Source organism: Acromyrmex echinatior, chromosome 5 (genome assembly GCF_024713525.1).
Source record: "Acromyrmex echinatior isolate Ae372 chromosome 5, ASM2471352v2, whole genome shotgun sequence".
Lineage (NCBI taxonomy): Eukaryota > Metazoa > Arthropoda > Insecta > Hymenoptera > Formicidae > Acromyrmex > Acromyrmex echinatior.
The window spans coordinates 1647400-1670285 of NC_141856.1; the positions used below are offsets into that span (position 1 = coordinate 1647400).

Consider the following 22886-nt stretch of genomic DNA (forward strand, 5'->3'; position numbering starts at 1 on the left):
AATATGTATTATCAGTACGTAAATACATTGCACATACATATGTAACTATTCCATCTCTTTTTATTATGTTTAATGGGCCTTTTACAATTATAAGCCATAAATCAGCCATAAATAAGAAGTCAGAAAAATTGACTGTGATTAATCCATTTTTAGCTTCTGACTTCTGATTTATAACTAATGACTTATTGTAGAAGGCCTATAAAAGAGAGATAGAAGTTGTATCATACTTAGCTCATACTTAGCTTTTCATGCAGATATAACATAGACACATTAGTGAATAATAGAATTATATTTTATGTGCATTATGATGTACTCACATTACAAAACATAAAATATATTTCTAATTCATATTCACATTGATGTGTAGCTACTTCATCTCTTTTTGTTACGTGTAACAAAAAGGTGTACTGATCTTCTTTTTTCTACGTTGAAAAAATAAAAAGAGATATGTTTTTTTATGGTCAAATATACAGATATTAGTGATATATGTTTTTATATTTTCAATATCAGAATATACATACAACTAACATAAATTAAAGCTAACGAGAATCAAATGCAGATGATCAGACGTAACATCTTAAAAAGATAATCATATTACGAATTCTCTGATAAATTCTCATTTTATGTGTACAGATATACTCATTATATATATATATATATATATATATATATATATATATATATATATTGTGACGTGACGTCTTCCGTCTGTCACAAGGGCCGCATGGCCTGACAGAATAGTGCAGTATAGCGTCCTGGATCCTCTCACCTTTTGGGGGGGGGGGCGGACGCACCTGCGCTTCTCCCGCGTCGTCGTTCGCGTATCTTGCGCGCTCCGCGCTGCCGTTTTTTTTATTTCCGTTTCGGTGTATTCCCGTACCGAGGGTTACAGAGGCCGGCGACTCCCGCGACCTTGGCGGAATGACGCAATCTCACCGGGGAGAAGAGAAAGAAGCACGACAAAGATTGAGAGTCCAGAGGCGACCGCTGAGGACAGACCGCCGGGAGGCACGATACCTGGCCCCGGGTCGCACGCAGGTGATATCTTTCCCGCATTCGTTACGTTTTTTTTGTATTGTCGCAAAGCACCTTTTATCGCACCCTCTTCCAGGAGCAAAGCGGATAGAGAGTCAGCACGACCTGACGGGGAAGGCCACTCTGCGCTACAAGGACGGCGAGAGCCCCGGAGAGGCGCCTCGAGGCCACGAGGCGGCCTGAGAAAGACTACAGTGATCTCTCGAATTTCGCGCGCCAGGACACATGCGATAGACATGACGCGGTTTCCGCGAATAGCGGAAAGCCGCGGGGCCACGCGCCAAGCAGGCGATAAGGCCCCCTCGCGGGGAGAACGAGCCCTGCGTGCGCCCGGGAGGATTAGCGGCCAGCACTTGAGCTGTGACCCGCTCGAAGAGAGGACGCAGGACGCCAACCGATTGAGAGCTTCCCGAGGTCAGCTAGGAGCACCTGCGAGGGAACCGGTGAGACGAACGTCGCCTCTGTATAACCGCCGGGTTCCGCGTCCGGGAGGCGTAACTATCGGATTTTTTTTACCGAATATAAGAGTGAGTGCACGTGGTTTGATCGTGTATGAGAGTTCGCGGGAGTAGAATACGCGTGTCGCCTCCCGGAACGGCCCTTGTCGTCGGGATAATTCCAGGGCGTCCGTCAAGGCCACAGCCTCGTCAATTATTACCGGTTTCTTTATCGCGGATCGCATGTTACGTCGAAGTCCCGTGCCGTAGTATTGTTGCGTACCGTCTTTATCGTCTGTAGCGTAAGATTTACTTGTCCATTCGGTTTTCTATGTCAGAGCCTTAAGGTCGATGAATGATCGAAATTAATGAGTGCACGTATTTTTGGTCGTATCAAGATTGTACATTGCCGAGCTTGCACGTATTCGAGCCTTTCCCGGCGTCGCGTCCGAGCGGCGCGAGATTCCGCGGCCGCGCACGAGATCACGCCGTGTCCACGCTACAGGCTGCCGAATTCCTTAGCATTTGCGCGGTGATGAAGTATAATTCGTGAGAGCATTTCCGTGTGGCGTGAGCTCGTGTCGCGGGAATGTAACGCAATTGATACGCCTAGTGTAAAACCTCCGGCTTATGTAAATCAGTGGTTGCGCTCACCTAGAAGTTATCGTTTCGGCTGTATCGCTAACTGTAAATGTGAGTCGAAGACTCATTTAATATATCGGTTACTCTTGTTACTGTTAAATTCATGTGTACTTTATTCTCGCTCCTATTCGCCACTCCAAGAGATCTGTTATCCTCGGCCACGAACCACCCCCTCTGCCACTTCCGAGGCTGAGCTGCCGGTTGAGGACCCGTCGACATTCGCAGCTCATTATAATGTAGTAAAGCCTAAAGAAATATCGCGTAAGTTCTGGAGAGAGTGGCACGCTCACTCGTGCCTGGCGCCCAACTATCGCTTTGTAATTATGTGCCGTCCCTAAGAATAGTCGCGGGAAGACGCATTTTGTCGCGTTTCGTTTAACGCCCCCCGGCATCCGATCGCCGGCAGGAATTTTAGCTGTGAATGCCCGACGAAGTTGCGCCACGCTCGTGAATGCGGTTGCAAATTTGGCGCCCAACGTGTGGGGCTCGAGAATATAGAAAGCTTATAGAAATAGAATTTTTTTTTTTACCAGTAAATAAGAGCGAGGAATTTGGAGAGCGAATGCGGCGAATATTGTGTTGTATTGTATAATTCTGCTTTTGCTATGTGCCATTTTTTTATGTGCCTTTCTTATTTTTGTGCCTGTGTTTTTGATGAAATGTTTGAATTCTTATTTTAATGTGATTTCTTTCTTCCACAGCATTAGTACGATGTATAATTTGTGCGCGTTATAGAATGAGCTCTGGAATTTCGTGCGGTATCGCGCGTTCTTGATTTTCGCGAGTCTCACTGTTTGTCGTTTCGGACCGTTGTTATTGTGATTCGGGATCGCGGATTTTTTTTTTTCTATTGTTGTCAGCTTCGCGCTGTGTTGTTTGTGTCGAGCTGCCGACACGTGCGTTATTGTCCTCGAGGGCTCAAGGCCACTGTACCTTATCGCTCTCTCGGAAGATTTGTTTCTTAAATATTATTGTCGTGTATCAGCCGTTTCTGACGATCGCGTCCGAATATATCGGTCGTTTCAAAATCGGAATTGAAGGTCGACTACTGTTGTTCAGCTTTCTTTTGCTGCCGCGTACGGGTATGAAGGCACAAATGCCAGCAGATCAGTAACAGGAAGGTTATAAGAATTTTTTTTTCTCTTCTCTTTCTTCTCGTACACTCTCGGTGCAACGTTTCGCGGGGAGTTTTTTTCCTTTTTTTCGCTTCCTTTTCTATTGGAGGCTCATCGGGGCCCGCTGCTTCTGCGCTTCCGCTTATTATCGCCTGATTCCGAGCCCATCGGGACGTTCGCGATTTTCGTGGATTTATCGGCTGCCCATCGAGCAGCTAAGGGAGGAATTGTCGCGTAGAGGGCAGGCGATCGAGGGGGATGCCGTTGTATTGCGCGACCGTTTGTTGCATTGCGAGTTGAGTGCGTTGGTGCCCGCGGAACCGTCCCAGCTTGCGGGGGGGGGACGCCCTCATGGGTTTGCGACCGCCGGCCGCGATGCCTATGCAACCGGACAGCCCGGGGCTCCTCCTGCATGATTATTCGGGGGATTATTCGCGTAGACGTGCACCGTACTCCTCCACCAGTGGTGTCTTCACCTTCGCGTCCCGCCGATATGTCGGGCGCGCGATAGGCTTCAATCTCGGACATCATTAACGCGCTACGAAGATGGAATTTAAAGTGCTCGGGCGCGCAGGGTAGTGAGGCTGAGGCCTTTCTGATTCGAATCGAGGAGTGGCGTGAGTTGTTTCCCGTTAGCGATGCCGATCTTTTTCAATGTTCGCCATTTTTCCTGTCGGGTACCGCGCTGTTCTGGTATCGTTCTCGGCGTTCGGACTGGCAGACGTGGGATCAGTTCGTGGTTGCGTGGCGAAGACGCTTCGGCGATCCGGATTTCCAATACGCGTTGCGGGACGAAATTTTGCGCCGCACGCAGGGAGATGATGAGCCGGTCGCTGATTATTTGACGTGCATGCAGGCCCTTTTCGGCCATTTGAGTCCGCCGTGGGACTTGGCGGAACAGTTGGATTACGCGCATCGTAATATGCTGCCGCGTTTGCAGATGAATCTCCGTAGAGACGAGTTCTCGAATTTTGTGACTCTTGAATTATTAGCTTCGCGACTGGAGGTAAGCCACAAGGCTAACCTCACACGTAGAGCCCCTCCCACACCGGAGAAATCTTTATTCCCGGAATTAGCTTATCGCCCGCGGAAAACCCCGCGTAGCGGTCGGGTGGACGCGACGGAGTTTTCCCCGGGAATTGCCGGAAGTAGGAGGGCTCAGAGCCACAATCGGGTTGAGACGGCTACCAGAGGAGCGGGAGCGCCCGTGACCGCGGCAACGATGCCCGTGCGGACGGTTAAGTGCTGGAATTGCGAGAAGACTGACCATATCGCGCGAGAGTGTGGGGAGACGCGTCGTACGTACTGTTTTCACTGCGGTGCGCCGAACGTGACCGTGAGGACGTGCCCTACCTGTTCGGGAAACGCGGAGGAGAGCCGCTGATTCGAGTCGAGGCGGCTCCCGCGAAATCAGGCGAGACCCGCGTGGGGGTCGACAGGGAGACCCTTGAGTATCTCGCAACGACGTTCCACGTATCCGAGTTGCCTCCGCTACGGTACTTTCGTGTTTTTATTGGGAAATATTCTTTACCGGCTTTAGTGGACTCTGGGTCAAGCCGAACTCTTTTTGGGGACGAGGGTATCGAGATGGTGCGACGGTTGAGCTTGCCGACGGACCTTCCTGAAAATTTCCGTATCCGTACCGCCAACGGACAGGTGGTGAGAATTAGAGAGGAGGTTAAGTTATCGTTACGATTGAGGGATGAATCTCGAGAGATTTCCGTTTGCTTGCTTCCGAAGTTGGCTGTTCCTTGTATCGTGGGGGTAGATTTTTTGCATGCTTTTGGCGTTAGTTTGGATTTCGCGTCGTCGGAGTGGCATTTTACCGATCGCCCCCGAGAGCGATATACTTTCGAGGATATTGGGGGGGGAGGATTTAAGCGTTTGTAGTGGACTTCCGGAATTGAGCCGCGACCAAGAACAGCGCTTGGCAGGGTTCCTCAGAAATAGAATGCCGGAAGCGGCCGAGAATCCTGGTGTCACTTCGCTCACGGAGCATAGAATAGATGTGCGACAAAGCGCGCCTATTAAACAGCGTTGCTATTTGGTTTCGCCGAAGATTCAGAGGCTATTCGCGAAGAGATGGACCGAATGTTGGCAGCTGGAATAATAGAACTATCGTTCAGCGAATGGTCGAACCCTATAGTGATGGTTAAGAAGCCTAGTGAAAAGTATCGGTTTTGTTTGGACTTCCGTAAAGTCAATAGTGTATCGAAGAAGGATGCATATCCGCTACCTAATATGAACGGCATCTTAGATAAATTGCGGTCGGCGCGATATATTTCAACGATAGATCTTAGCCAAGCGTACTTTCAAATACCACTGGCGAAGGATAGTCGCGAAATTACTGCGTTCAGTGTCCCGGGCAAAGGACTATATCATTTCACACGAATGCCGTACGGGTTGACAGGAGCGCCCGCGACTTTCCAACGACTTTTAGACAAATTAATCGGGCCGGAGATGGAACCACATGCGTTCGCGTATTTGGACGACATCGTGATCGTAACGCCTACTTTCGACGGGCACCTAGAATGGCTTGAGCGAGTTTTAAATAAGATCTTTGCCGCCGGTCTGACAGTGAATCCCGAGAAGTGTGAATTTTGTCATTCACAAGTTCGTTATTTGGGATTTATAGTGCAACGGGACGGCTTAACCGTCGATCCAGAAAAGGCCAGGCCAATTGTAGAATATCCCGCTCCACGCAATCTCAAGCAATTACGTAGATTTTTGGGCATGTCGTCCTGGTACCGTCGCTTCATTCTGCGATTTGCTACGGTCAGCGAGCCGCTCACGCGCTTGCTGCGGAAGAATCAGCGCTGGGAGTGGGGAGGCGAACAAGACCATGCTTTCGAGCGGATCCGTGCAGATTTAGTATCCGCTCCGACCTTATCATGCCCCGATTTTAGTGTTCCGTTCGTTCTGCAAACCGACGCCAGTTCTGTTGGTCTCGGCGCCGTTTTGACGCAGACCATCGAGGGCAGGGAAAATATTATCGCGTTCGTGAGTCGCGCGCTGTCGGACCCCGAAAAGAAATACTCGGTTACTGAACAGGAGTGCTTGGCGGTTGTATGGGCGATATAGAAGTTTAGACCGTATTTAGAAGGCTATAGATTCACGGTGATAACCGATCATAGTAGTTTGCGTTGGCTTCACCATTTGAAAAATCCGACGGGCCGGTTGGCGCGCTGGGCACTGGAATTGTTAGAGTATGATTACGAGATAGTACATCGTAAGGGTGCTTTGTACCACGTACCGGATGCCTTATCGCGTGCCTTTGAGAGGGACATTGGGGAGGATGAGAGCGCTAACGCTTGGTTGGTAGCTGTCGAGGTTTTGGGGAGTATAGGAGACCTTTGGTATCATGAGCGCTTTCGCGAGGTTTCGGAGAAGCCTAAGCTGTTTACCGATTGGAAGGTGGTCGATGGTCAACTTTATTATTTGAGGCCGCGAGCCACCGCGTCGGAGGATCTCGATCGGTGGAAGTTAGTATTGCCACGTGAGAGAAGATTGGAGGCCCTGAATGAGTCTCACGATGACCCTCAGGCAGGCCATCTAGGGATCGATAAATCGTATCGGCGTCTGGCTGTCGCGTATTATTGGCCGAATATATTTAGGGATGTGGCGAAGTATGTCCGCGTGTGTGATATTTGTCGGCGTACGAAGGTAGAACAGGCGAGCCCTGTAGGATTCATGAGTCGGCGGATCGCCGAAGCCCCATGGACGGTCGTTGCCGCCGATATTATGGAACCCTTCCCGCGTAGTAAATCAGGTTTCGCGTACGTTCTCGTGATCCAAGACTTGTTTACCGAATGGATCGAATGTCGCGCCCTAAGGGCCGCGAACGGAAAGTTGATAAGCAAGGCTCTCGAGGACCTCGTCATTTCGTGCTGGGGTACGCCTAGATTCTTGCTCACGGATAACGGCACAGAGTTCGTTAATAAGACATTGCAGGCGTTCGCCGATGAGCGCGGCATCATTCTGACTACCATTCCGCCGTATCACCCACAGGCCAATCCCGTTGAACGGGTAAATAGAATACTCAAAACCATGGTTGTGGCCTTTCTCGGCCGTGATCACCGCGAGTGGGACGCTCATCTGAGGGATTTCCGGTTCGCGTATAATACCGCTCACCATTCATCGGTCGGCACCTCACCCGCTTTTCTAAATCTAGGCCGCGAATTGGAGCCGGCACGGTCGTTACGACGAGAGGGCTGAGGGGCGACCGGGGTAGAGCCGCGAGATCCCGCGAGCTGGGAGGAGCGCATGCGGAGGTTGCAATCGTTGCACCGTTGGGTTAGCGATAACCTCGATCAGGTCCATCAGCAGCAGGCCCGATATTATAATTTGCGAAGGCGCGATCGCACCTTTAAAGTGGGGGATCTCGTTCTGAAGCGACAACACACACTATCGTCTGCGGTTCACAATGTCGCCGCCAAGTTATCGCCGAAATTCCAGGGACCGTTTAAGGTTAGTGGGATTCTTTCTCCAGTAGTATATGAGTTAGAGAGCCTCGAAGACGTTCGGGTGGGAAAGTTGCATGTAAAGGATCTTAAGCCATACCTCAGTCCCTAGCATTGCTGATCCTAGTGTCCTTTACAGTTATCGGTATCGGAGTTATCGCTGGATAGGGGACGTGGAAGACATTTTAATTGTGCGCCGCCACCCTGAGAGGATGGGAGAGAGAGGCGAAGCTTTCAGAAGGAGGTATGACGCCATATTCCGGGGAATCCGAAGGGACTTTCCAACTTTCTGGCGAGAGGCGAGAGAGGTGGCCGAGGAGTACCGGCGCAGCGGCACCGGCGGGGCCGTCGTCAGAGAATGGCCCGACACCCGAGACGCCGCTGTGCAAACAGAGGATGGATCAGTCAGGGCAAAGGACGCATCCCAACAGACGGACCCCATGCCGCCCACTACTTCCCCGCCTCGGAGAACGGGGGGGGGGGGGGGGGAAAGAGGAACATCATCGCCTCAGCGCCGCTGACGGAGGTCGGACGGGACCGGCAGATTACACAGTGGGGGGACCGGCGCACCCGGGAGGGTGCTGGAACTGTGGCCGGGACACACACCGCTACTCGGACTGCCCCTATAGCCGTGATCACCCCTTTTGTTACGGCTGCGGGCGGGCGGGGACGATGAGGAAGAACTGCCCCCGCTGTAAAGACGAGTATGCTCAGAAGGGCCCGTACCGCCCCGCACCTTAGACGTATCGAACACTATCATATCGCATATCCACAATAAAATATTATCGTCAAACCCCTAGTTATCTCTGATCCTTGACTCGCAGCTCTATTTCTTTTTTTCCCCTCTCCAGTAGTGCCGACCCTACTGTCTGCTTAACGTTCTAGCGAATGCACGCGGCTTTGCGCTTCGTTTAAGGTGAGTGGTAGAGCTTATTCCTGCGCTCATCATATTTCATTGTTTTTTTTTGTTTTGTTGCTTTTCGACTTTGTGGGTATTGAGGCTTCTCGGTTTTGCTTTCGTTGGTGATGAGAGTTTGAGGACGATGTGGCTGTTGGCCAGGCGTTTGACGCGGAGTTACCTCCGTTTATACAGTCAAGATCCAGCTGTGCCGTTCCTCCCTCATGAGATTTTTTGGGGGGGGGGGGGGAGAAGACTATCGGGCGAGCTGCTACCGGAAGCTGAATTGCGTACCGCTTAGCGAGCAGGACATGGCAGGAATGAAGAAAAAAAAAATTTTTTTTTTCTCTCACTGCTCTCACCATTTTTATTGTATTTCCATACCGTATACCGAGAGTCTGAAGACTCGAAGAATGATTTTGACGTGGTGGAGAGAGAGGAGCTCGAGAGCAGGCCGCGATAGAACATATTCTCGGGATCGCGAGACGTGTTCGCGAGGCCACCAGCGATTGCCTCCCCTCATTATTTGGAGTTAATACCGTTTTGCGTAGGTTCTTTCCGTAGATCCCGAAGAGCCCTCGCGTTGGAGGGCCGAAGGAGGAGAACCGCCAGTACCGTACCGTATTTAAGAAAGGGGCCACTCGGATGCTCGCCCGTGACCGCTGGATAACGATGGGGAAGAAATTGGTGGCTATCGACATTCGTCGTAGCCGAGACCTCCTCGGTCCTTCCCGGGGAAGGGGGAGTTGTTACGTGACGTCTTCCATCCGTCACAAGGGCCGCATGGCCTGACCGAATAGTGCAGTATAGCGTCCTGGGTCCTGTCACCTTTTGGGGGGGGGGGGGGCGGACGCACCTGCGCTTCTCCCGCGTCGTCGTTCGCGTATCATGCGCGTTCCGCGCTGCCGTTTTTTTATTTCCGTTTCGGTGTATTCCCGTACCGAGGGTTACAGAGGCCGGCGACTCCCGCGACCTTGGCGGAATGACGCAATCTCACCGGGGAGAAGAGAAAGAAGCACGACAAAGATTGAGAGTCCAGAGGCGACCGCTGAGGACAGACCGCCGGGAGGCACGATACCTGGCCCCGGGTCGCACGCAGGTGATATCTTTCCCGTATTCGTTACGTTTTTTTTGTATTGTCGCAAAGCACCTTTTATCGCACCCTCTTCCAAGCGCAAAGCGGATAGAGAGTCAGCACGACCTGACGGGGAAGGCCACTCTGTGCTACAAGGACGGCGAGAGCCCCGTAGAGGCGCCTCGAGGCCACGAGGCGGCCTGAGAAAGACTACAGTGATCTCTCGAATTTCGCGCGCCAGGACACATGCGATAGACATGACGCGGTTTCCGGAGTAGCGGAAAGCCGCGGGGCCACGCGCCAAGCAGGCGATAAGGCCCCCTCGCGGGGAGAACGAGCCCTGCGTGCGCCCGGGAGGATTAGCGGCCAGCACTTGAACTGTGGCCCGCTCGAAGAGAGGACGCAGGACGCCAACCGATTGAAAGCTTCCCGAGGTCAGCTAGGAGCACCTGCGACGGAACCGGTGAGACGAACGTCACCTCTGTACAGCCGCCGGGTTCCGCGTCCGTAACTATCGGATTTTTTTTACCGGATATAAGAGTGAGTGCATGTGGTTTGAGAGTTCGCGGGAGTAGAATACGCGTGTCGCCTCCCGGAACGGCCCTTGTCGTCGGGATAATTCCAGGGCGTCCGCCAAGGCCACAGCCTCATCAATTATTATCGGTTTTCTTTTATCGCGGATCGCATGTTACGTCGAAGTCCCGTGCCGTAGTATTGTACCGTCTCTATCGTCTGTAGCGTAGATTTATCTGTTTATTCGGTTTTCTATGTCATAGCCCTTAAGGTCGATTGATAATCGCAATTAATGAGTATACGTATTTTGTCGTATCAAGATTGTACATTGCCGAGCTTGCACGTATTCGAGCCTCCCCTTGCGTCGCGTCTGAGCGGCGCGAGATTCCGCGGTCGGCACGAGGCCACGCCGTGTCCACGCTACAGGCTGCCGAATTCCTTAGCATTTGCGCGGTGATGAAGTATAATTCGCGAGAGTATTTTCGTGTGGCGTGAGCTCGTGTCGCGAGAATGTAACGCAATTGATACGCCTAGTGTAAAACCTCGGGCTTATGTAAATCAGTTGTTGCGCTCACATAGAATTTATCGTCTCGGTTATATCGCCAACTGTAAATGTGAGTCGAAGACTCATTTAATATATTGGTTACTCTTGTTATTGTTAAATTCGTGTGTACTTTATTCTCGCTCCTATTCGCCATCATCATGCCCCCCTCATGGTGGCAAGTTTGCTTTCATTCGAAGGTAGCTTTTAAAGCGAACAAGTTTCATTAGCCACCTTTTTTTTGTCCCATGCATAGTTCTCGAGTTATTTCAATGTCTTCTGATAAATTTGGATTTTTATCGATTACAGCGCCACCTGTGAACGAAAATGTTAAAGTTCGTAGGTCAACTTGGCGTACTTTTTTCTGGAGAATCCAAATCTGCAATAAAAAAATTGGGGTTCCTATTTAAGTTTCTTATGTTCCCCACCCCCACCCCGGCCCCGGGGAGCGGTGGGGGCCGAGTTTGGCATCATTGGATTCTCTCCTTCGTGTCGAGCAACTTTCGTTGCACACATTTTTTTATCTTATGTATAGTTCTCGAGATATTTCAATGTCTTCAGATAAATCGGCCACCCTGTATATATATATATATATATATATATATATATATATATATATATATATATATTAGGTGTTGGAATTAATTCGTAGCGTTTTTTAATGAAAGAATGTTATTTATTTCACATGAGCATTAAAAAATACATTAATGAAAGTACTTCCCATCACTTGTAAAACGCTACGAATTAATTCCAACACCTAATATATATATATATACCGGGTGTCTCAGAGCACCCGTACCACCCTTTTAAAAGGTAGGGATGTGTTTGTACAAAAAAATGGTTCAGACAAAATTTGCAGGATTTCGGGAGATCTATCTGATGGTAACCTTGAATTTGACCTTGAGGTCGACCTTGGGCATAACTCAAGGTCAAAGTACCGTTTTACAAATGTAAACCCTTATTCATGACATCACAAATGAAAATAGCGGAAAATTTTACGTCCGAATACGTTATCAAGCCTAGGTCAAAATTACCCTTAGAGGTCATGTGGAGGTCAAGTTACTTTTAGAGCACCCGTACCAACCTTCTAAAAGATATGGATGTGTTTGTACAAAAAACAGTTCAAACAATACTAGGTATTTACATAGCTATGATGCATCCATCTGTTGGTGAATTTGAATTCTACCTTTAGATTCATTTGTAGTCGTGTACATCGATTTTTAAAGATTCCTAATTATCAAGATCTTGAACAGTCGATGCCGCCTGTGTCAGCGTTACCCAAGATGTACCACGTGAAGGTCACAAGGTCGGACTTACACCTCGTCGGGGTGCTTTTTTAAGGTGGTTCCCCTTGCCGTCACCTTTGTTCGTACGCATGTGTTCAGTCTAGATTTTCGAAGTGTCCTCCACGTGCATGTATGCAGGCTATTATTCTTCGTTGAAAATCATCCGTCACCCGACGAATTTCGACAGGATCTAGAGACTGAATGGCTTCTCGAATTCTGTTCTTCATGTCTTCTGAAGTCGTAGGTCGTTCGCGGTATACGAGGTCTATTATTCTTCCCCACAAATAAAAATCCAAAATTGTAAGATCCGGTGATCGTGGTGGCCAGTTATGTGGACCATATTTACCTATCCATTGGCCGCGAAATATGCGGTTCAGTTGTTGACGAGCAATGACAGACGTGTGGGCTGGACATCCATCCTGTTGAAACCACATATTTAGACGTAGTTGAAGTGGAATATCTTCAAGTAAATGTGGGAGTTCGTTTTCGAGTAAATCGACTAAACTGAATTAAACTACACTAAACTAAACTAAACTGAACTGAACTGAACTCAACTAAACTGAACTGAACTAAACTTACTTATTATAAAATATATATATGGATATTCATGAAAAAGAATTACATTATGTATGTGCAACGTCGTATTCATTTATTGATATTATATTATTATTACCTAAAATGACATTGGACGTAAGGAAAAAGTGCTACTACGGCTTCGTATCGATATAGCTATTAAAGTTAAAAACTGTACTTTATGTATATTATAGATCTTTAATACTGGTGATATATATTGGAACACGGCCTACATGTACACTGCATGTGTACATAATACAACTGTATTTCTAAGGTCTGATTCTACAAATATAAGATTAACTTCAATTTTGTTTATTTTTTTCTCAATTCTAAAATTGGAAAATTTTCCAAAATAAATCTTACATTTGTAGAACCGACCCTAATACACGTCCCTGTTAAGATGATTATGTAGGAAACGGAATAAAAATATCGATAATTAATCGATCGAATTTCCTGCATGGTCATATTAACTCAGAGGGCGTAAGCAGCTTATACATTGGAAATGAAAACCTGTAATATCGACCTTGATTAACTTCGGCCTGCGCTCCAGCATCCCCTTAAAGAGTATGAAATGATGAAACGGCTTGAATTGCTCGGATCCATCATTAATTTCTTTGCTAAATGAACTCTAATCAACTTGACATTTGTTACTATTAAATTATTCGCTGAAGCATTAACATCAATGGCAAATTCAACAAATAATTCATAAATTACTCAATCAAATAATTCACTATGTCTCATATTGATAAAGAACAATGTCGAATTCCATTTCAAGAGAACAGTAACTATTAATTTAAAATTCTAAATCAATTATAATAGATCAATTATCATAAAGGATTCCTGTAGCATGCGATACGCCAGCGTTAGCAGTCTCATGGTTTGCCGCTCGACCAGAGACTTGCTCCCACTCTGATCATACCTTCCCTACTCTAATAAACACTCCTCTTTCACTCTTATGTTCTGCACGCACAGGATCGTCTCTCTCTCTCTCTCTCTCTCTCTCTCTCTCTCTCTCTCTCTCTCTCTCTCCCCCCCCCCCTTCCCCGCTCCCTCTCCACTCCGCACTTAGCAGCGACGCGACGCATAATATGACGCAAGAATTCTACACCAAGCCGCCGATCGTAAGACAAATAGGCAACATCTTGCGAGCGCGAAACGTAATCAATAAATGCAAAAATATTCAAACCGTGACTATTAGCTGTTCTTAACATAAGAATTCGTAATATTTCTGGTGACAGCAATGGGATAATAGTAAGAACCACTGCATCCTAACACAGTAATTCATAAACGCGAAAATATTTAAATTTGTTACAATTCATGATGTAACGTTTCTGGTGACAGCGGTAGGATGAGACACGATTGCCGCGACATTTAGTAATAATAATGCGTATTAAGATTAAATGCAATTGCTGTGCGATATTGCACATTCATCAATCATGATATTTTTGAGAAAGGAAAATAATAAAATAAAATAAATTTGACAATGAGTAAAGTAAACTTAGGGACCATTCCCTACATAATAAGATTAATAAAAAGAGATCGCTTACCATAATGAATTAATTGACATAAACATTACAAACCTGGAAAAAACCTTCATTTAAAAATATAATATAATAATCTAATATTCTAATAAATTATTATTATTCTAATCTACACATATATTTCTAAGAAAAAAGGGAGTATTCGGAGCTAACACGCACCTTGAGATACTTAATTGTTTTCGTTGCTAAACTACCTACCTAAGACAAGTCGATCCCACTAATAGTTCATAAACGCGAACTGATTCAGAGAATCGAAGCAAATGATGCGCATCGTTAATTTTTTTACCGGAACCGCATTAACCTGTCCCGTATCAACACCTATTAATGAAGGCCTATCAGCACCGTTTATTTTTCAAAGCCCGCGACCTTCAGTAAACGCGACGTTTTCATCTGGGGCCGCGCCCTACCCGAAATCGTATGTTCGAGACACTCTCAAACTCATACCTATATACGACGGGCATAACATATCTATTTGGCAATTTGTTCGCGCTTGTAAGAGGACTAAAGAAATGGTTTCCTATCGATGAAGCTCATCTTATTCGATTGTTGCATAATAAATTAACGCATCACGCTTATCTGGCAGTGGAGGATGAGAATCCATTGTTAATAAATTTCTCGACACGCTCAAACGAACTTTCGAGCCAGAAAGAAGCGCGAATTACTATCGCGGCCAATTTAGTATCGCGTATAAAAAACCGAATGAGCATGTCTTAGACTATATAGGACAAATTAAGCACTTCATAACCATCACAATCGAAGGCGATCAATTTAATCTCAATCGGTCTTTGAACCAAAATGAAATCTCGTCAATCGACTCTTTCGCGTTAGAAGCGTTTTACGGAGGATTGTCACGCGAATACCGCGTTAAACTCAGAGCAGAAGGTTAAACCGATTTTAGGGACGCCTGTTCCAAAATAATTGCAATTCGCAAACGATTAGAGAGGGAGGAAAATAGAGAAAGAAATTTTCGCACTCCGCGCATAGACTCCTCGTCTCCTCGTGTATTCTCACGCGATTTCTCGCTGAGGGAATCGTGAATAATTCGGCTAGCTAGTATGAACAAAAGATTTGCAGTTATTGTAAAGCCTTCGGACATCTAATTAATGAGTGTCGCAAGCGTCAGTATCGGGAAAATCTTAATAATAATAATAATGCGTATTCTCGAGGTAACAATACAAATCCGAATGACCCTATTTCAATGGGCGGAATGAGTCACTAGGGAAACCTGCTGGAGGTCTCGGCAAAAGGGACGTCTCGAGGCCTAGGAAATGCTCCCGTTCATCTGATGGATTGCGTTCAAAACCAATCCATGTCTTTCAAGTCACTAACAGAGGCATACCCTCTGAGTTTGAATCAGTTTTCTGAACTTTTTTTCGCGAACCTTTTTTCCGCGGACCAACCGCCTTCATCAACCGGAGGACAACCGAATATAGTAAAATTAGAATGCATAAACGAACACATCCATATTGACAAAAATGAGATTATTCAATTAACCGGCATTACAGAAGATGTCGTAAATATCCTAGGAACAATAAGGGCCCAATGTTACAAACTTCATTAGTATTTCATATGGTTCCAAATGATTTTCTTATAACGCAACAGTGTATATTAGGTACTACTTTCTTCACAGAGTATAATGCCTGTATCAATTATGTTGATAACAGCATTGCTTGGCGCAATTGTGTCTTCTCGTTTAAATCCCAGGAAACCGTGATCATTCCGCCATGATATAATTCCGGTTTTGTTATATACATTTCTAATCTGACTAATAAGTTCTAGTAAGAAATTAAAACTGGCTATTTGTCTCGATTACGTTTTTGTGAAAGGGTATTTGCCGGAGATGCCCTCGTTACTTAAATTAACAATAAAGCTTATGTAAAAGTAATTAACACTCTCGACCACGAAGTCGAGCTTCTAATACTCACAATTAAATTACAAGAGGTTAATAAAACCTTTCATGAACCTCTCCATTATGAACGAAAAGAAAGAATTCTGTCATCCCGTGGGATCTTCTGAAAAAAATCTCCCGAAAAATACTAATCAATCAATAGAAAACATGCCAAACTCTATAATAATGTCAAGTAAAAATATTAATATAATCAAAGAAAATAATAAACAAAAATCGCTTTCTTCTTCCAATCCTACTAATTCTATTACTTCTAATTTTTCTAATCTACATCCCTCATTGGGGCTACTCTCTAGTACAGAATGTACTCATCCCCACGAAGAGCCTTTTAATATTTCTAATCTACATCCCTCATTGAGACCTCTCCTTAGTACAGAAAGTACTCATTCCTATGAAGGACCTTCTAATATTTCTAATTCACATCCCTCGTTGAGGTCTCTCTCTAGTGCAGAAAGTACTCCTCACGAAGGGCCTTCTAATACTTCTATTCCTTCTAAGCTTTCTAACACTAATTCTAATTCCAATTCTCTACTCCTCACTCCTATAATAAGGAAAAAAATTTCTTTAATTACTAATATAATAAATAATACTACTAACAAAACATTAATAATTATTACTAATTCATATATTAATTTGGCGAATAAAAAAATTCCGTCGGGATAATCTTACTTAGAAACGAGGTCTTATAGTATATAAAATGATAAAGTTTAAAGACTTTATAATCAGAGTTTAATATTGAGAAAGTTCTGAGAATGTGTTTTTGTGCGAGTGAGAAAGCTTTTCATTCCAGCTAACATTGTGGCGTTGAAAATATGATAACTCTATAAGATTTATAGTTTCTGATGAACATAAACAAATGATGAATATACAAATTTAAGTGAAACGTATATATTTGTTTTGTTTCTTACTAGGTTTATTTTTTTTCTTTCCCGAATTTTGAATAAAGAAGTTAGAAACACAGAGTAGGGGAATCATTAAGAATACGTAAATGGACAGAGGGAGACGAAAAATGAGATTTAGAGACCCTATAATAAGAGTCGCGACTCGAGCTAACTTTTGTATGCAGGGTTGTTTTAACAAAATTGATAACAGAGAGAAATATATCATATCTCTGTCTAACCATAACGCATTTCTAATCTAAACTTGCGCTGATGGAACATGCGTACATACGTTACTCAACTGTACAATTATTAAAAATGGTTGGGTATGCAGTAATTAAATTATTGCAATATCTCAACCAAAGGCCAATGAAAGCATTTCCTCGAAATGCCGAATGTCGTGCTTTATAGGCAAAATATGTTAGTAAAAGATGTAGAGGAAATGAAAAATTGGACGCCTGCAACAGCACATTCTTTTCTCGCATATGTCATTTCAACAATGTAATGTAAAGAAATCTATTTGTTAATGTCTTTAAATTAATTAATTTTAATTGTTTCTTTGCGATTAGTAAGGAATCAACTTATGTTTAATTTTAATTATATTGTTGAAATTCAAGAGTAACACGAATGTAGATATTCAAATATAGGTGGGAATTATTAAAATATACCAGATCAATGAAAATACGATTTTTTCATGTCGCGACTCTTATTACAGGATCTCTAGAGATGGCCATCAGTATCCTTATTTAATCACGCATGCGCTGCTGATTTTCACTTGGGTAGGGAGATTTGAGGAAAGCAATAGACCTCTGTTATATGGCACGCTTGATTGAGTTTAATAACATCTGTAACGAAATTGTTCAATCATAACTCTTGCTGGAATGACTGTAATTGACCAGTTTCACAACTGCAAATGTTATTAAATCCAATGAAAAAACTTTAGAATCTCTAGGAGATTTGCCTGTGCGATTTACATACGTCAATTCTTATAGGATTCCTGGCCAATTTCTTCTTATAAGAAGCAAGTTCATCTCGTGACGAGGCCATGTATGAAAATGACAGATCTTGCTCGGTTTTTGCTGCTAATTTGCCGTCAAGTTATGTCAGCAGGCTCTATTCGATTTCTGCTACCAATTTGTTGGCATAACATATCAGTAGACTTTGTCATATTTTTGACAGCAGTTTGCTAACAATATCTGATAGTACAAATTCTGTGTACAATTTGTTGCCTTTCTACAATCAAAAATTGATAGCTCTACTCAAAATCTGTCTGCAGGCTTTGCTATCAGGAAATATAAAAAAACATATAAGATAAAAACAACATATTAAGATAAAAATAAGTATTTAAATACATCGATATCACAGGAAAAATATTTAATCACAGAATGTATTGCCATTGTTTTACTGTTGTGTACTGCATTTTTAAACGATCTTTTAGACTGTAGTTAAAAAATTGTTGGCACTGTTTATTTTCTTATGCATTACATATTATACGTTATGTAAGAGTCTGTGCTCCCCGCTTTATGGCTTCTGCACACTGGACGCGGAAATGCTTGCACCGCGATAAAATATGACGCAATAACCAATGAACATTTTAGCAGCTGTAAGCTTATTGCCGTGCGATAAGCATTTCCGCATCCAGTGTGCAGAAACTTTTAGTCCGCAAACACGATAGATATAGTAAGCGTCAGGGTCGGTAGAAGTAACGAAAATACTCATTCATACCTTATTTGTGACATATATATGTATCTGCAATCTTACATTGTCATTTTATAGAATAAATATTTTGCCATGAAATTTGTTCTGGCTTATGTTTTACGAAGTTTCCTGAAGAATCGGATTTTATAATTTCGCTTTTAAAAATATTACAATAACTAGAGATGATCTGCAATATATATAATAAGATATTATGGTATAATACAAGCACGCACGCACGCGCATCCACACCCACACACACGCACACACGCACGCGCGCGCACCCAGTCACACACACAGTTATTTACATAGCATTTACATATATAATAGAAAATTATGATTTTAATAATTTATTATTTCCCAGATAGCATGGCATCGTCTACTTGAGGTAATTAATTGATCATTCTTAACAAATTTGATGTCCTATCATCGTAAAAGTGACGTGGATTTGTCACAACAACATAACGTTATATTAACTAATATCGAAAATACGTCATTATTTTCGTATTAATGGCATTAAATGAATGACATTATTAATTGATCTCTAATAATGTTATCAATACGTCGTCGATTAGTTATTTATCTGATGTCAATAAGTATGACATTGTAAATATGTCATAAATAAATGATGTCATTAATTGATAAAAAAGATAACGTCATTATTATCTTATAGCGATTTCGGCTGGAAACACCAACGTGCACTGGTGCATATCAAGACCGTTGTACACTATTAATACCTACCACCGTGGCAGTGTATGTTTCGTCAGGCAAATACGAGATTCACGAAGTGTGAACTTCATTACCTATAATACTGATGCGACCTATACTAATCGCGTGCGGTATCATGGTAGGCGTCTGGTATTTGAAGAATAGTTTTGCCATTTTCAACTGTTTGCATCATTCACGATTTTCGAGAAATCTGTCCGGTTTAAGGTGATCGATTTTCACTAGAAAGCCTCACAGGGAGAGGGTGATAAATTGCATCACGTGAATGCCCACGTCCAATCAGGACATCACGGAGTGACTAGTTTTCTCCAATTTCTTCCATGCCTTTGGAACTTTAATGTCCATACCCATTCAAAGGAGACGAGCCACGTGATGCAGTTTGTCACTCTCTCCCTGTGAAGCTCTCTAATTTTCATTTTCTTCTTTGTGTTTTTTTGGGATACAAACGGTCACGTTTTCCCCGATTTTATTGCGATGGTTTCCTTTTCGAGTAATACGAGTAAGTATAATGTAAATATATAATAAAAATATAAATATTAAATTAATAGATATAGTTTAATATTTAATATGCATTCGGTATTAGAGATTTATGTTTCTAACCTTGCTGTAAAGCTAATTTTACAATGAGTAATCAAAAATCGTAAATTTTAATTAGCGTTAACCTAAATAGACAATTTTTCACACCTACAAGTTGTTAATTATATGAGTTGTTTAGCTTGACCAGTAAGAAAGTCGAATTTGGCCAGTTTTAAGAAAATTGGTAGTTTAGTCGTATAAGTTGGCTATTGGCCAAGAAGACTGGCGAATTTCCCCCACTTCTCCCTCCCCACCCACAATTCTCTTCTTTCCCCCTACCACTCCAACAAGTAACGTAATATAAAAAGGAACGGCCCGGAGGAACAGCTCAGTATAAGGCTGCTCGCCCTGATGAAGTGGACTACAAAGTTCACGAAACATGGCATTCCAAGAATGGATCTGGACACAGAGAAGACACCCGCGAAACGCATAATCTTTACATATAAAGTTTCATGAAAATTAAAATTTAACACTCCATGTGGTTCCCTTATTAGACCTTTGTTACACGGCACATTTAATAACAACCGTAGATGTAAATTATAAAATTGTTCAATTATAGCTGCCCTTGGAAGAATGAAATGTAATTGAACAGTTTCAACTACGGATGTTATTAAACCCGATTAAGAGTTCCGTATAAATGTAGTCCTAATTTCTAATCTATTCATGGTAAAGAAAAGTGCAGCGTAGACACAGATCCACAGAAAAAAAGGTATCATATGCTAAGGTGAAGACCCAGCTATTCTTATGTATTTTGAGTCACTGAATACAAATCTGACATCAAAATAAAACCGTCCAATAAATTTTCAATCTACAGCGAAAAAATGGATCAAATATCTCAAAATTTCTGCTTTTATTGATATATTCTAAAACTATTGGCAACAAAACTTTTAATTAAACCTAGATCATATGTTTCTCGAGTTGAGAAATACTGTACTGAATATTTATCAAGAAATTGGACCCTTAATATTTTGATTGACGGACAAGATGGCAATAAACGAGAAGGCAGTATGGATTAGCTTCAAAGAAGTTGTAGGCATTTAGACTTCATCGCTAGAAGTTATGCAAGAGATGTAGAGGACATAAATACGGCTTTTGTTACCACCTTGTCCATCAATTGAGATAAGGGTTGATTTTTGTAGTAACATATTAGTATTCCAGAGCGTTTAGTACAGTATTTCTTGACGGCTGATAAGTATTTTTCAACTCAGGAAACATATGGTCTAGGTTCAATAAAAAACTTTTTGACAATGGTCTTAGAATAAGATTTCTTTAGAACAAGATTGTTCTATTCCAAATAGTTTCGTGTAGAAAAACACGCGTATGGACGGGAGAAGAGCTCCCTGCACCCCTACTACAATTTAATCCTGGCATAATCAACTCTTATCTAATGTGAGGTAGACCTCGGTTCTCAAGGAAATTCGCACCTTAGGCAGGAAAGAGATGGAATGGAAGTCGTTTCGCGTGCAAAGTTGTGCACCTCTAAGTAGGGAGGGGAGGGGAGAGATCTCGCTTCGCGTAGAAAGTCATTAATCCTGTAAGCAGGGAGGATTGGGTAAATTTTGTGTTCTGTTTACAAAATTTATTTTGTTAATAATTTTTTAACTAACTAGCGCGGGTTAAAACCTTCCGAAGATCACTCAAGATCCTTGAAAATATATTATAAATGACAATACATGTCAAGATCAAAGTCATCGAAGATGGTCCGTTGTTTTCAATATTTATTAATTTTTTATTCATAGTTTAGAATTCTACATATAGTATGTATTGTAAAATCAAAAAGTCTTTTAAGTTCATATGATCCGTTGCTATAGTTGAGGATTAATGGTTATTAAGATTCTAAATTTATTTTGTTTATTCAGTAAAGCTTAAAGTCTATTATTCAGTAAAGTCTATTATTCAGTAAAGCTTAAAATCGAAAAATATGTGTTAAAAGTTTATTTAATAATTTATAATATATTTATTTTATATTTATATTTATATTTTATATTTATATATTTTATTTTATATTTTATTTTTATATTTTATATTTATATTTTTAAAATTTTATTTTTAAATTGTTGAGGAGGGATCGCGACGCAGGGAATGCTTAAACTGTTCCTTGTCGAATCAAGCACGCGGAAGATGAACGTGCCGGTGGTAGAAGCGCCATCTGTGGTCGGAGATAGCGTATCGTTAAAGCGATTTCCCAATACTTCCCCTCGATACGCGATCGAACCAAAAGAGAAACTATTACTCATGTTTCGCCGAGGCCGATCAGACTCCGGCACTTGTCGTGCTTAGGTCTCGGTAAACCTTTCGTTAAGACATCTGCAGCCATTTCTTCCGTTGAGACGTGACGCAACTGAAAGGATCCGTTATTTATAGCTTCACGAACAAAATGATGTCGTATGTCGATATGCTTTGTTCTAGCGTGGAAGACCGGATTCTCGGCTAGTTTCAGTGCTCCTTGATTGTCACTGGAAACGATGACCTCTGGCGGGTCCTCTGAATTGAGAAATTTCAGTAGTCCTTTTAAATGAATGGCCTCTTTAGAGGCTTCGGTGAGAGCCATATATTCGGCTTCTGTCGAGGATAGAGCCACTGTCCTTTGCTTCCTCGATTCCAACGGAGGTGCTGTATCATGGGATACATATTCATGTACATGAATATGTATCCGGTGTACGACCGTCTGTCTGTGAGGCAGTTTCTCCAGTCAGAATCCGAGAAACCGATGACTGAGCTTCCGCCATATCCGTAGGTAATCCCGATGTCCGGTGTCCCTCTCAAGTAACGCAAGACGCGTTTTGCAGCGGTCCAGTGTTCTTGTTTGTAGTTGGTTAGGAATTGGCTCAGAAAACTCACGGCATGCGCAATATCGGGTCTCGTTGCAGTGGCCACATACATCAAAGCACCCATCAATTCACGGTAGGGCAACTCGGCATACTTCTTCTCCATGGCGCCCTCAGGGCGGGTCAGTTTAACCCCAATGTCCATAGGCGTTGACACAGAT

At 43.4% G+C, this 22886-nt stretch overlaps 1 protein-coding gene and 2 pseudogenes across 2 annotated transcripts in view; 2 read left to right on the forward strand and 1 right to left on the reverse strand.

Annotated features, from left to right (window-relative positions):
• LOC105143045 (formylglycine-generating enzyme) overlaps positions 1–22886 on the reverse strand; it is a 64853-nt gene that overhangs the window by 19652 nt on the left and 22315 nt on the right. The window lies entirely within an intron of this gene.
• Positions 7887–10166, forward strand: LOC147909637 (uncharacterized; annotated as a pseudogene).
• LOC147909638 (uncharacterized) lies at positions 12429–18783 on the forward strand (annotated as a pseudogene).